This window comes from Polypterus senegalus, chromosome 7, assembly GCF_016835505.1.
Source record: "Polypterus senegalus isolate Bchr_013 chromosome 7, ASM1683550v1, whole genome shotgun sequence".
NCBI lineage: Eukaryota > Metazoa > Chordata > Cladistia > Polypteriformes > Polypteridae > Polypterus > Polypterus senegalus.
Genome location: NC_053160.1, coordinates 108,601,507 through 108,617,593, shown reverse-complemented (window position 1 = coordinate 108,617,593; position 16,087 = coordinate 108,601,507). Strand labels below are relative to the sequence as shown.

The following is a 16,087-nucleotide window of genomic DNA, read 5'->3' as shown; positions in this document are numbered from 1 at the left end:
TGGCACTTAAAACTTTCTCTGGCAGTTTCGCTGAGTTTGTGTCAAACACCACCCTGACCATCTCATCTTCCTCTCCATAAGCACAGTCCTTCACCCGTGAATATTTACCCGTGGCAGTTTGCTATTGGATTGCCGCTGACGGATGGCCTTATATGGGCAGGCACTAAATTACAAACGCCAGCGGCAGCCTGTCTATGAACTTAATTTAAAGTGTAGGTTTACATCGTGCTTTGTTTCCGAAGTAGCAGAACTCGCTTCTTATTGTTTCGCTGCCTTCTCAATTATATAATGCATGTTTTCTTGAGCGCTTTTTGAGGTCTTCCTGGTTTTCTATGTACTGCGTGATTACGTGGGAGGCGTGGTGATGTCACACGAAACTCCGCCCACGGCGTTGAAGCTCATCTCCATTACAGTAAATGGAGAAAACTGCTTCCAGTTATGACCATTACGCGTAGAATTTCGATATAAAACCTGTCCAACTTTTGTAAGGAAGCTGTAAGGAATCAACCTGCCAAATTTCAGCCTTCCACCCACACAGGAAGTTGGAGAATTAGTGATGAGTCAGTGAGTGAGTCAGTGAGTGAGTGAGTGAGTGAGTGAGTCAGTGAGTGAGTGAGTGAGTGAGTGAGTGAGGGCTTTGCCTTTTATTAGTATAGATATATATATATATACACACACACACACACACACACACACCACACACACACACACATACATACAGTACATACACACATATATATAATTTGTGTGTGTGTATGTATGTATGTGTGTATATATGATGTAGATAGGTATGTATATATATATATATACATATATATATACATATATATACATATATATATATATGTTTATATGTAGATATGTATATAGATATGTAGATATGAAGATATGTATGTGCATATATATATATATATATGTATGTATGTATGTATGTATGTATGTATATATATGACAGCAGCAATCCAAGCTGTGAGAAAACAGTAAAAAGGAGGCGTGTCAGACGTCGTGGTACATTTTCTGATGCAGCTAGACGAAAATAACTTTGTGACGCTGCCACCAAATACACAAAACAATTACATTGACAATCATGTTACGTTATTTTCAAAATGTTTCCTTTTCTTTCTCTTTCATTCTTTAACACACTACTTCTCCGCTGCCAAGCGTGGGTATTTTGCTATATATATATATATATAGATATAGATATAGATATAGATAGATAGATAGATATATATATATATATAGATATGAGAACAACACTCATATCAATGACAAAACAATTACATTAACAATCATGTTACGTTATTTTTAAAATTTTTCCTTTTCTTTTTCGTACCTTCTTTAACACACTACTTCTCCGCTGCGAAGCGCGGATATTCTGCTAGTATCAAATATAAAATAAACATGCACTATTTTTCAAGAATATAACCAAAGAAAAGAGTAACATTCAATTTACATGTGGCTGTCAATGAGTTAAAAACTCAAGCTCAAATGTCAGTTGACAGGGAGGTTACATGTGTTCATGAATGGTGCAGAGGTAAGAACTGCTGCCTTATAACCCGGAGGTCCCTGGCTCAAGACTGGGTGCTTCGTGTTTTGGGTACTCAGCTGCTGTTATTATTATTTCTACAATATAATAAAAACATACATTTGAGTCTGTAACACCTGGTGTAAATTTTGGCTACTTGTAAAAGTCCTGCTCATACAAGACTTGGGAGGCTGTGATCTTGCAGTTTAAAGCATAATAAATCATGGGGGGCTTCGCCCCCTTTGGTGATATGCATGTGCATACGACTCACCTATGTTGCGTAATGGTTTGATCAGTACTATGTAAAATGACCATCCTCTATCTTTCCTGAGATGCGCATTGGTCATGGCTCATCTTGGGGGCATAGGTTCCAAGTCCTCCTATATTTCTCTCTCCCTTCCTGTCAGGTAAACTTGAGGTGTATGTCACACTTACTAACCGCACCTTACTTCTCCTTAAGTGAACCTTCCTTCTTTAGAGCTCACGCTTCATACTGTCCCCTTCTTTCTTTTGCAATCTTATTCACTCACCTGTCCAAGCTATTAGTGAGAGGCACTGTTATTCTGGCGGCATTCAACTGGAAGCCACAATTTTTACATTGAGTGGGAAAAAAAGACAAAGTGACAGGCTACAGCATTATTATTGACAAATAAAAAAACATGAGTTGGCTATTTTTCTTTTGTCCATAACGTTATTAAATTTCAATCCAATTAGTCAAAGCATTTATGAGGTTCTGAGGCATTTAATTTTTCTATTGTGGAGGGGGAGTTTACCTCAAAATATGACATATTGAAATATTCTTTCTTATTGGATACCCACTGGCCTACATGTAGAATCCTGCTAAATTTCAGCTTTTCAACTAAATGAAAAATAGTGTTTTTGTGAGTGTCTGAATCAGTGAGTCAGTTAGTCAAAATTGTATTATATACTTAAATACTTATACCATACAGACACTGTAAATGTGGTTTATGAGGGTCACCTGAACGAATCCTGCATTATGAGAACATCACTTCCTTTAATGTTATCATTAAAAAATGCATATAAATTATATTTATAACTTAAGATACTTTCCACTTGAAATTCTTCATATACAGTAAGTCATAACAAATTTGGTTTGCTGAAAATTATTAAGTAAAGCGTTGATAAAAACACCCAAAACATACAGTAGGAAACATTTATCAAAAGTTTACTACAGCACACCAACTGTACCACAAAAACAATAAGATATATTCAACTTAAATTTACAACCAAGGCAATAAACAATACATAATTTCTTTGCCCTACAGAATTGTGCATAATTGCAGTATCTATATATATAATTCACTAAGGCAAGACACCCATGGAAAGGCAAGACAACCATGGAAAGCACGCCGGAAGGGGTGTGGATTCACTAAGCCGCCGACAAGTAAGACACCTATAGCGCACGCAGTAAGGAGCCACACCGGAGGTGAATCACCATATGATGCAGCGTGTAAAACGGTTTGTGAGGGGTATCCCATGGGATCCTTAAAACAATCCTTTACAACTGAGGTTAAAACACAATGAAGTAAGCAGTCTTTAAAAACCGAGTTTTCGGTTACGATGCACGACTGCGTGCACCATAGCAAACTGTTTTACATGCTACATACAGCAATTCGCATCCGCGACAAACATGCGTCTTCTTAGATGCTCCTGCAGGAACACGGAAAGTCTACGTGAGTCACAGGTGCATCTGGACTGTGCAAAGACGACAACGACTCAAGTAACGAGTTGGAGGTGGGCACATGAGGTGGGCACATTTTTTTTATGGTACGCCGCGGGTTGGCTAGTAGTAAATGAAACTCTAAATTCACAGTCAAATAAAGAACAAAATAAAGAGAACATTTCTATATAACCTTCACTAAATTCATTATTAGCTAACGTGTCCTTCTGAGCCTTTCAAGCCAGATGAGGCTTCACACTACAAATAAAATAAACAGGAAAATAATACCTAAATTCACCATCAACCATGGTACTTGATAAAGAAAGTTTTTAACATAAACTTAATTATATTAGCTATTACCATATGTTTCTTTTTGGGCTTGCAAGTCATGTGAGGCTTTAAATTACAAATAAATTGTCCTAGGCCATTATGCATGCTTACAATATAGCAAATAAATATCTCAATTCACTGTCATACATGGTATAGAATGAACAGAATTTTTTACCTACAATACTGTAAACACACTATTGACGTATGTGTCTTTTTTGGCCTCTGAAACCAAGTGAAGCCTCAAACAACAAGTAAATGACCATAGAATATTGTGTATAATTGTAGTATGGCAAATTAACCCCTAAATTCAGCATCATACACAGGATATGTTAAAGTTGAGCTTTTTACCTACATTTCATTAAATTCACTAATGACATATGTATCTTTTTGGGCCTATCAAGTGAGGTGAGGCCTCAAACAACATATAAATTGTCCTAGGCCACTATGCATGATTGCAATACAGCAAATTGATCACTGAATTCACTGTCATATATGGTATAGAATAAAGATAATTTTTTACCTACAATTCTGAATAGTCACTATTGACGTATGTATCTTTTTTTGCCTCTAAAGCCAGGGGAAGCCTCAAACTACAAATAAGTGGTCCTAGGGCACTGCACATGGTTGAAATATAGCGAATGAAACCCTAAGTTCACTGTTATACAAGGTATAGGATAAAGATAATTTTCCCTAAATTTCTTTATGTTAACTGATGGAAAATAGTAAGTGTCTTTTTGCGACTTACAATCCAGGTTAGGCCTAGGACTACAAATAAACTGTCCTAGGGCATTTTGCATGATTGCAATATAGCAAATGAATCCCTAAATTAAGATTAAGATTGAAGTACTTGGTTAGGTTTAACGACCTGTTCACTACAAAATTGTTCTAACACTGAATAATTATTTAATGAAAGAAATACATTATTCTTGTTTTCCCATTGTTGAAAATCCGCTTTAAGAAAGCTTTGATTAAGCCATAGGTAATTTTAGTGCATTCTCTTAAACTAATTCAAAATATTATAAAAATCAACTGTACTTGTAAATGTTTTAAAAAGCTAAGCCAAAGAAGCAATTAAAATAGCCTCTATATGACTAAGTGTAAAGAGACAACCTCTATATAAGATAATCCATCTGGATTCAATGAATAACTTACTTTTACAGCAAATCTCTTTTGGTAATATTTGCTTTGATATATTTATTACATACATACATACATACATATACTGTACAGACACACACACACATAGAGTTTCAGCAGTGGCATGTTGCATATTACTCAGACATGCAAGCAAGAATTTCACTGTACGTGAGAAAAAATACAGTTATATATGATAAAGTGTGAACTCTCACTACTGCTGTATAGTCTTTTAGAATACTGTAGGTAGGGAAAACACAAATAACTACACCTATTCAAATCTGCAAATATTTTATTGTAAACAATCTTTTACATTTTTTTCACTAAAATGAAGAAAATATTGAAGCATTTCAGGAGAGCAGATACGTCCTTCTTTGACCACGGTCTTAAACCTTTCTTCAAGCAACTTTATATGTTCTTCTATAAGAAAGAAATATTGTGTTAAATGGTAGCCAATCAAAACATGAATTTTGAGGAGAGAGAGAAGGAGAGAATTGCTGAAAATTATTTCTATATTAAAGTGTCAAGTAATTGTCCAAACATTAAATTGCAACACATGTGACTGAAACACACAAACAAATAAACAAATGATTAAATAAAGCTATATGAGGTTTCAATTCACTAAATAAAGTCTTTGCTGTTTCTAGAACAGTTACAATTCTTAAAAATCTTTCAGTTAAAAATAAAGTTAAAATAAAAAGTACTAACCAGTTTTTATTACTTCTGTACTAGATTTTACTGTTTTAACCTTGTCTCGTATATGTATTCAAAGCAACATACAGTATATTGATTTACTCCTATCATACATATCAAAAAAAGATGTGCTTAAATATTTAACAATAAATCAGATAATCCCACATAACATCCATACAATACTTTTTAAGATTGTGTGAAACGCGTGAGATGCTTAAGCTGGAACAATGTAGTCCTCTTCATAAACCATAATATTTTACCAATACACACAGATTGCTATTATCAGAGAAATAGAAATCAGTCACCCAACATGTCCCTCTAAATACATTCCGACCTTATAAGTCACATCCTGTCACACAGACTTCAAAATGAAATCCAACTGTAATATTAAATCAAAAATCCAAACTAACTGTAACAGAGTGTGCCAGTAATCCCACCTCACACTGAGAGCCTCTCAAGTCCTGCCTGCTGAGCAGGGTCTCTTTTTGATGCTGATCTGCAACTCTGAGTATGCACTACTGGCTTTTTGAGAGTTGATGGGTCAATGACAGAGTCCCTTGAACCATAGGTACTGGATGTGCACTGTAAAAACACCATGAGGGAGAATCCTTAAGGAGTTGTTACATTTTCTTATTCAATTATCAGCTCCTTAGCATGCTTGATGTGGTACTGTGTGGTACAGGAGATGTTATGTAACATGAAACCAAAGTCTACCTTTGTAAGAGCAGGTTCACATCGCCATACTGAGATATGCTGGAAGAGAGGCTTTACAATTTCTGCAAAACTTAGGCAACACCTGAGCCAATATATCCTGATTTTTTGAGAATAACGCAAACTAAATACTTGTGTAAGTAGTACTAGGCTGTTGTACTGTGTTAGCCATTATGAATGTAGTGAGAAGTCAAAAAATGACACCTTTTATTGACTAACTAAAAAGATTACAATATGCAAGCTTTTGAGGCAACTCAGGCCCCTTCTTCAGGTACAGCTGCCTCGAAAGCTTGCATATTGTAATCCTTTTAGTTAGCCAATAAAAGGTGTCATTTTGCTTCACTTCTCATTACTTGTGTAAGTGAAATTATATCAAATATCTACAGTAACAGATAAGCCCAAGTGGTATCTGAAAGGAGCAAAATGGTTGGAAGCCAATAAACCTTTACTTCTAATCACATTTCCACAGTTCAGAGCTAGTCACAAATTAAGTCTATATATGAAAACTTTCATATCCATTCAAGTTGAACTTTACATGACTGATCATAAAAACACAATACATCTTGTAAAAATACAAGGTTTCTCCCTTTTAGGTCAGCAAAAATCCAATTATGTACTGTTATCTCAAAAGACCAAAACAGTTATTTTAGATATTTAAAAAAACTTTTAGGAACATAATTTTAAAAACTAACATATTGGACAATACTTTACTAAACATTAGTTAAAGGATACATTTTATACTTTCAAAGTAAATGCAATTTAGGTTATTGCTCAAAATACTTAAAATCTCCCCTGTTCAGCAGGCTTAAAAATTAAAGTCAGGGTTAGCATTAAAGCATTGCAATAGTCTGTTACTAGAATCCACATGCATAAATAATGAAACACAAGTAAAAATGTCTCTCTTTCTTGTAAAATGAATTACTGGTTTCTTACATTTTCTGTGGTTTGCAACAAGTTTCAGTTGTGATTCTGCCTCATAGTAATACAAGTTATATTTAAAAATCATTAAAAACAGCTGCATGCAAATTTCCTACACTGTACTACTACATAACTAGCACAACTGACTTACCTTGTGCTTAGTATTCCATTAAGGAAAATCACACCCTCCAGAACCATAAGTCATTTCTTCATTTACAAAAATGCCTTTTAAAGCAAAGAAAGATGAGGTATGTCATTTACTTCAAAAAAAAGGGAAAAAAAAGAGCGCTCTTTGTTTTACCAGTAACATCAATCTAGTACATTTTCTGTACATCCCAATACAAACACTATAACAATCTACCTACCAGAAAGACTTCCATTTGTATGTGACCTAGTACTCAGATGTGGAAGAAAGCAAATTATATTTTTTTTCTAGTTTTTCTTGGTTCAGAAGTAAAATTCTGAATTCTGTAACAAGGTTACCCCTTGGAATTAATGCTTTTGCAAATATGCCACGACCTGAAAAAGAACAGGAAATAAACACATTATATACACTGTAAAATAAAACGCTAGGACTATGTAAAATAATTAAAACTGTGTAGAATAATATCCTTACCTTTTATTTTGCCAATGAACTTGGCTTCAACATGGTCTACCATTTTGAGCAGAGACATACTGCAGCGTTGGTGTCGAGGGCCACAATGGATGGATTCTCTGTTCTTCACGTGGATCTTCAAAGGACTGCTTGCCTTTTGCCACACCAGTTGGAAAAATCACTTGCGAAAGTTCAAAGCTGTTGTTTTTATAAGACCGCTTGCTATAGATGATGAAATGGCAGCTCATTCTTTTGGTGATTTATCCCTGGCTGATGTAGCTTGTCCAGCAGGGTGAATAAGATTACGTACTGCTTAAGTCCAGACAAATTACATTTAATTAGGCAGACAACATAGCTCTGATCTTCTACTGTTGAATTCCGCTCTGTACTTGTAATATTTCGATTGCACTATTGTACTACAGTGAGGGTTGCTGTGTATTGTATTGTATTTACCCCCTTTTATAACACGGCCAACCTACCTGGAAAGGGGTCTCTCTTTGAACTACCTTTCTCAAGGTTTCTTCCATTTTTTTCCCTACAAGGGTTTTTTTGGTAGTTTTTCCTTGACTTCTTAGCGAGTCAAGGCTGGGAGGCTGTCAAAAGGCAGGGTCTGTTAAAGCCCATGGCAGCACTCCTTGTGTGATTTTCGGCTACACAAAAATAAATTGTATTGTATTGAATTGTATTTCTAGTAACACTGGGTAGTGTGTTATCTTACTTAGGTTTTTTCCAGTGAGTTGTTACAAAGCAAAGAAAGAAAGGGGACAATCACAACAACAGAAACAGAATCAGTGCAGAATGGAACAGCACCGAAGTAAAAATTGTTACTGTAATATAGCTGTTCTTAAATTCAGTCCTGGATTGCTGCAGTGGCTGAAAGTTTTTATGCCAGCCCAGCTGTCTAATTTAGTAGCCTGTTCTTGCAGATAATGGAACTTGTTATTTAATTTTATTCATTGTTAGTGCTTTCATTCAAGTTCATAAAATCATTCTTGAATTTTAGATTTCTATCATCAAAATGATGATACTGTGGTAGATTAATAATTGGCACTCATTTACTTTTTTCTCTTCTATTTCTAATCAAACAATTTAATAAATCCGATACATGATGAGCACGAATTAGAAAAAAATTTGAGTTAAAACATTCATAATAAAAATAAAATTCTAGGAACTACATGCAAGTCCATAGATTATATGTTTTTATATTTACTGTATACTGTTAATGTGTTTACCATGGTGCATTTGTAAAGCATGAAGTGCATATGACCCCTCCAGTGCTGTCTGGAAATGCATGTAAATACTCAAATGAATGTGACACTTAAAAACTCTGCTCTATCAAAACAGGATTCTCTGTGCATACAGAGTGTTGAAATTAAACAGAGAGCTGGGAATACCTTGCAATGCCTGTAATGCACATAAGAAACCCAGATGAAAACATTCATAATTGCTTAAATGCATTAAACATAGGTACAGTATCATTATTTTCTTCCCCGCTATGCTTCTTTTTGCTCCTAAAGCTCAGAAGATGTAGTATCATCTGTCTTTTATATAAAGTGAAACATGTTGAGTCTGTATGTATTTTTACAAGTGAAATGAGTGAATTTACTAAATGATGTACTTACAATAACATTTAGGTTATTTAATCAGGAAACAAAATTATTCAGCAAAACTTTATATTCACAGCAACTTAGAAACACTCTATAAAAATCAGTGTTTCTCAGAAACTACTACGTTAACAAACAATACAGGACAAAACTTCAAAGCAATGCATAAGAGCTGTAAGCTGTTGATTAAATGTAGTGCACTTGACTTGATACTTCAGAGAATCACCAGATGAATACTCTGGGCAGGAGCAGTCAGTCATTAAATAAAACAAAAGACTAGGCAAAAAAAGAAAGAGAAAAGGTTAATGGTTCTTTCCACAATGAAAAGAAAAAAAGGATAAAAATGTTTCAGCTATGTAGTTGTATGATTAAATAAACTCTTACTTTGTATGATTAAGTAAACTCTAAACTATTTACAGTATTCTCCTTTACTACTGCAGCAAAAAATGCATACTGTACATGGTCTGAATATTTTTTAATTGAGGCTTACTGTTTTAGGCAATGTGTCACAGGACAGTAGAGAACTACAGTAATCACAGACTATATGTGAAAATGCACATTGAGTGAGATAGTTTAATAAGCACTGTTGACACTTAAAGGCTCTTTGAAATGGCAATTTTAAGTCACTGTAATGCAATGATATAAAATTTTGCAGTTATTTTTTATTGCCATGAAGAAGAAAGGAACTCAACTGTTTCTTGCTGCAATGAATGCTTAACAGTTGCAGCATACAGCAGAAGTAATTCAGGTATTTTAGATTGAAAAGTGATCCAGAATGTGAGCTAGAAAGGTATCAGCAGCCGAATAATTCTTTCAGATGCTAGACAAGTATCTAAAAAATTTTTTCTTAGTGCGACTGTAGATACAAAAGCAGCAAAAATTAATAAAAATATCTACCCTAAAAAACATTGTAGAGATGCACGATATATCGGAAATTATATTATCATCGGCGGATGTTCATTAAAAATTACGACATTGAAATTGGTCAGATGTGTACATTTAAACCAAATACTGCCAACTGATATAATTTGGGCTAATCAACATTGTTAGTTCACTAAAAAATTAAATCCTTGTTTCATTGTTCGGTGAGGCAGACATTAAGCTGCAGAAAAACATGCAAGCCCCTTGTGCTCACAAAAAAAAAAAAAAAGGGGTTTCTTAGTTATGCTGACAGGAGCATTACGCGCATTGTTAATTCATTGGGCAGATATTGTTAGTAAAGCAACACGTCAGCCGTGTGGTCATATTTTTCTGTGAAAAATGAAAATATTATACTTGCTATCAGCTCTGCCTGCAAAACTGAGATAATGCAAGGAGACTTTAGAATTAAATCTTTCAACATCCCAAATTTAATTACCCATCTGAAGAACCACCGTAATGAATAGTACACAGACTTTTTAGCAGCTAATGCTGCCAAAACGAAAGTTAAATCAGACGCTAGCGGTAGCCTCATACAACAAACCCTTCAGAACGTGAATAACATTTCCTCAAGATAGTGCTAAAGACATAACTACTAACTAGCCTACAGACCAACCTTTTTCCCTAGATGAGGACGAGGGATTTCGCCAGCTACTGCATCATTCAGAACCTCGGTACACTCTTCCAAGCCAGGGATACTTTGCATTATACAATGTGATTGCTACACATATCCACAAGCTTTTAAGTAATAATGTCATAGCATTAGCTTCACTACAGATATGTGGAGCTCAAAAGTCAGCCCCATGAGTCTAATGGAACACTGGATTGATGAAAATGTTGAGGCAAAAAGAGTTCTCATTCTGCAACTTTCATTGTACAAGTTTTCAATTCCATGTTACTTCAAAAAGTAATGTGCATGTAGTGCTTCGTGACAGTGCTCGAAATATGGCAAATGCTAAGGGAGAAAGTGGCATTAAACGTTTAAGTTGCATAGCTCATACTTTGTAGCTTGCTGTAAAAGATCAATTTTGTGACAGGGATAGCAAAAACAAGTGCAAGAAGCACTTGAGAAACAACTGGTCAAGAAGTCAGCTGGTGAAGGAGATGCAAAGAGCAACATCGAACCACAAGAGAAAAAGACTTGCACTCAGAGAGATGTTGCTGCTTCATTGCTGGAGATGTACTGTATAAAGAAATTCTTGAAGAAAATTCGGATGCATCTGCAAAACCACATTCAACTGCCGCCAAGTTAAAATAACAGAATCATAAAATTATTAACAATAATCATACTAATTAGGATTATCAGATGTCCAGAATAATAAAAAACTTTGTTACAGATTTAATTAAAAAGAAAACCCAAGCCATTCACTGCAGCTTCCTAATATCCAATTAGTATTCTCGTGCATTTTCCAGAAATTCACAGTTGGCACTGAGAGGCAGCTTGCTGGGTCAATGCATGAGTGCGGGGCAAACTTCTCCGCAAGTGTTAGCTGAGAAAAAAAGGAACACGTTAATGGCATCACCTCGCCTTTTGCTTCAGGTTTTTACACTTTATTTGACAGATTGCCTATAAAACTGTTACTGCAGTAGAGCAGTTCAGGGGGTTTTCCATATTAGTCAAGTTGCTGTGGAAAATTATTGGAGGAATTTAATTTAGTGGGTACTTAAAAAGGAGGAACAGATTCGCCTGCCTGCTAGAATGCAGATTTAAGATTTGTACATTGTGAAAGATATGTCTCCTGTGTTTAATCTGCAAAAGATTTTAAGGCAAGATCTACCCAGTTGTAATGTAAGCATTACTTTAAAAAAGTCACCCTAAAATATAAAGCAGTCTCTCAATATTTCAAGGCACACCTGTGTTAGAAAGTGTTTTCATTTTGGAACAGCTTGTGCTGTATCACTTAAAAGTCCATCTGCATCACACTTTATAGAATGCCCTTTATATGACCCAACGTCACAAGTTTTTATTAATGGTGATGGTTGAGTGGTTGTCCTGTTTTTCTGTACCACATACTGTACCACATATCTGGTCAACCTAATAATAATTTATTGTTTTTTATTATAATACAGGTAAATATTTGTAAACTTTTTTTTCAGCTGAATAACTATCTCAGCAAGCCTCCTATTTCCAGAAATAACTGTGCCCTCCAGTACTGGAAAAGCAATACAGCCTATTTCCCAACCTTGGCCAAGGCAGCGATCAAGTATCTATCAGCACTTTGTACCAGTGTAGACAGTGCACACCTTTTTTCAGCTGTGTCAAATATAGTGAATGAAAAGAAAAAAAAACATGCTGGTGAAAAGGCAGAAATGCTTCTTTTTGTTAAGAAAAATATACCGTTTGTGCTTTTTAAAGAAGCCAACTTAAGACCAGTGTTACTGGCCTCATTGTACCTTTAATTTTAGTTTTCCTTAAAGTAATATATGTCTGATTATGGCAAAACAAGTATATGTGTTCACTTTTTTGTTAATATACCCAAAGCCATGTTCTGTAATGGCATGGTGTCTTGATGTGCTTAAGTTACCCAGGATGTGTATGTTAAGCAGATTTTTATACATGACCTGGAGTATTTTTTCTATAGAGTAGGGCCATATCTTGCTCTTTTTAATCCACAGAAAGTACTGGTTACCTATATCTATAAAAATAAGTTATTCTCTGTTTCACATGCTACTGTTGTTTCTTTGATAATGCATAATACACTTTGAGCAAAACTAAAACATTCAAACATGAAGTAAATAAAAAAAGATATCGGCCATCGGTTATCTGTATTGGCAAAGATGGACAAAAACATATCCATTATCGGTATCTCCCAGAATTTTGGTGCATCACTAATTTTTTATAAACATAGAACTGTCCAGTTTCTTAATGACAATAACCATTCCACCATTACAAAATGACTGATCATGGAAGCCTTGAAAAAATGCAGATCTGTAAAATAAGGCAAAATGGGATAGCCTGTCTGGAGGAACAAGATACTGAAATTAGGGCTAAGGATGGATGGATGGATGGATGGATGGATGGATGGATGGAGAAATTAGTGCAGGGAATAGATAGATAGATAGATAGATAGATAGATAGATAGATAGATAGATAGATAGATAGATAGATAGATAGATAGATAGATAGATAGATAGATAGATAGATAGATAGATAGAAACTTGATTAATCCCCAAGGGGAAATTCACATACTCCAGCACCAGCATAGTGATAAAAAACAATATTAATTAAACAGTGCTAAAAATGCAGTGCAACTTAAAAAATGCAAGGTGGAGAGTGGAAGGCAGGTATAATAGTCAATAACATTGTACAGTATAATGTTAACGTTTACCAAACCCACCCTCCCCCCACCGGGGTGGAATTGAAGAGTCGCATAGCATGGGGGAGGAATGATCTCCTCAGTCTGTCAGTGGAGCAGGACAGTGACAGCAGTCAGTCGCTGAAGCTGCTCCTCTGTCTGGCGATGATACTGTTTAGTGGATGCAGTGAATGATTGACAGGAGCCTACTCAGCGCCTGTCGCTCTGCCACATATGAAAAAAACTATCCAGCTCTGTGTCTACAATAGAGCCTGCCTTCTTCACCTGTTTGTCCAGGCGTGAGGCATCCCTCTTCTTTATGCTGCCTCCCCAGCACACGACCGCGTGGAAGAAGGCGCTCGCCATAACCGTCTGATAGAACATCGGCAGCATCTTCTTGCAGATGTTGAAGAATGCCAGCCTTCTAAGGAAGTATAGTCGGCTCTGTCCTCTTGCACAGAGCATCAGTATTGGCAGTCCAGTCCAACTTATCATTCAGCTGCACTCCCAGGTATTTATAAGTCTGCAGTCTTTGTACACAGTCACCTCTAATGATCATGGGGTCTGGGAGGGGCCTGGGCCTCCTGAAATCCACCACCAGCTTCTTGGTTTTGCTGGTGTTCAATTGTAGGTGGTTTGAGTCGCACCAATTAACAAAGTCCTTGATTAAGTTCCTATACTCCTCCTCCTGCCCACTCCTGATGCAGCCCATGATAGCAGTGTCGTCAGTGAACTTTTGCACGTAGCAGGATCTGAGTTGTATTGGAAGTCCAATGTATATGGGCTGAACAGAACCAGAGAAAGCACAGTCCCCTGCGGCGCTCCTGTGCTGCTGACCACAATGTCAGACCTGCAGTTCCTGAAACGCACATACTGAGGTCTGTCTGTAAGATAGCCCACGATCCTTGTCAACAGGTATGAATCTGCTCCCATCTCTGTCAGCTTGTCCCTAAGGAGCAGAGGTGTTAAAGGCACTAGTGAAGTCCAGAAACATAATTCTTACTGCACCACTGACTCTGGCCAAGTGGGAGAGGGATCGGTGTAGCATGTAGATGATAGCATCCTCTGCTCCCACCTTCTCCTGGTATGCGAACTGCAGAGGGTCGAGGGCATGGCGGACCTGTGGCCTCAGGTGGTGAAGCAGCAGCCGCTCCATGGTCTTCATCACATGTGATGTCAGGGCGAGAGGCCTGAAGTCATTCAGCTCACCAGGATGTGATACTTTTGGGACAGGGGTGATGCAAGATGTTTTCCAAAGCCTCTGGACTCTCCCCTGTTCCAGGCTCAGGTTGAAATTGCGTTGTAGAGAACTCCTCAGCTCCAACGCACAGGCCTTCAACAGTCATGGCGATACTCCATTTGGACCTTCTGCTTTGTTGGCACAAAGTCTCCTCAGTTCTCTGCTTACCTGGGCAGCTGTAATTGTGGGTGGGGGGAAACTCTCTCCTATTCTGGCATCAGCAGAAGGATTGGTGGAGGGTGCAGTACACTGTGGTGAGAGTGGGTTAGGGTGGTCAAACCTGCTAAAAAAGTATGGAGGAATATTTCAGACAATATTAAATAAATAAATAAATGCGTAAATAAATGAAAGTACTGTGAAATGCGAGCATAAATAAATAAATGTGTCATGAAATGAGAGCCTAAATAAATACTGTAAATATGTCATGAAATGAGAGCATAAATAAATAAATGTGTCACAAAATATGTTTTTTGTTGCTTATTTATTTATTTCATTTTGTCCGTAACATTCCTGCAAACCATCATGCAATACAACTTGAAATAAAACTGTCACTTTCACTCGTCAAAGTTGAGAGGGTGGGCTCTGACACGCCCTCTAGTTACTGATTGGTGAATCGATCGGCATCAATATGCCGATGAAATCTACAGCTCTGATCAGTGGCAAAGTTGTTTGAAAAAGTAGCTGCGAATATGCACCTGACTTTAAACTCGTAAAACAAGGGTCAAATACTCAGTTCAAAATATTAGTTGCGAGCTGCTTTGGGCATTTCATTTCAAAGTACCTAAACTAATACAGCCGTTGCAGCTTACCGTATATCAAACTGGCTCATTCACCTTGTGATCGTCTTCTCTGATACACCATATAGATCTGCAATCTGTCGTACTTTTAAACCGCATGACAGAAGGTGTTCTATTGACTCAGCTGGAATGTCAAAGGATGGACGTCCAGAGCAGGGAACTGTGTCACCTGAACTGGAGTGTAGTAAATTCCGTTCCACCTGTTCTTCGATAATTTCAAAAATAGTTTCATCTATATCGGAGTCTAAAAGGGCCGCCAACATTGTAATTTCTTCCGATAAATCTTCAATTCTCTCTCTGAAATACATAATATCTTCGGCAGAATCCATTTCATCGGCAGTAGTAAGTATTTTGCTAATTAATTCTTGTGCTATCGATTCACCAGTCAGTAACTAGAGGGCATGTTAGAGCCCACCCTCTCAACTTTGATGAGTGAAAGTGACAGTTTTTATTTCAAGTCGTATTTCATGATGGTTTGCAGGAATGTTACGGACAAAATGAAATAAATAAGCAACAAAAAACATATTTCGTGACACATTTATTTATTTATGCTCTCATTTCATGACACATTTATTTATTTATGCTCACATTTCACAGTACTTTTACTTATTTACGCATTTATCTACATATTTAATTTTATCCGAA

General features: G+C 36.5%; 1 protein-coding gene and 1 long non-coding RNA gene across 5 annotated transcripts in view; both read right to left on the bottom strand.

Moving 5' to 3' along the window:
• Window positions 1–16,087, bottom strand: part of rusc2 (RUN and SH3 domain containing 2) — a 347,767-nt gene that overhangs the window by 151,551 nt on the left and 180,129 nt on the right. The gene's annotated exons all lie outside the window — the stretch shown is intronic.
• On the bottom strand, window positions 5,036–8,076 carry LOC120532777. Of its 3 annotated transcripts, none has more exons than XR_005634364.1 (4): window positions 7,358–8,076; window positions 7,144–7,217; window positions 5,801–5,945; window positions 5,036–5,090 (listed from the first exon to the last, which is right to left on the bottom strand). It is a non-coding gene; the product is annotated as an uncharacterized LOC120532777 (long non-coding RNA). The 3 variants fall into 3 exon arrangements; XR_005634363.1 differs by lacking the exon at window positions 5,036–5,090 and having other exon boundaries at window positions 5,471–5,945; window positions 7,358–7,511; window positions 7,609–8,076; XR_005634362.1 differs by lacking the exon at window positions 5,036–5,090 and having other exon boundaries at window positions 5,471–5,945.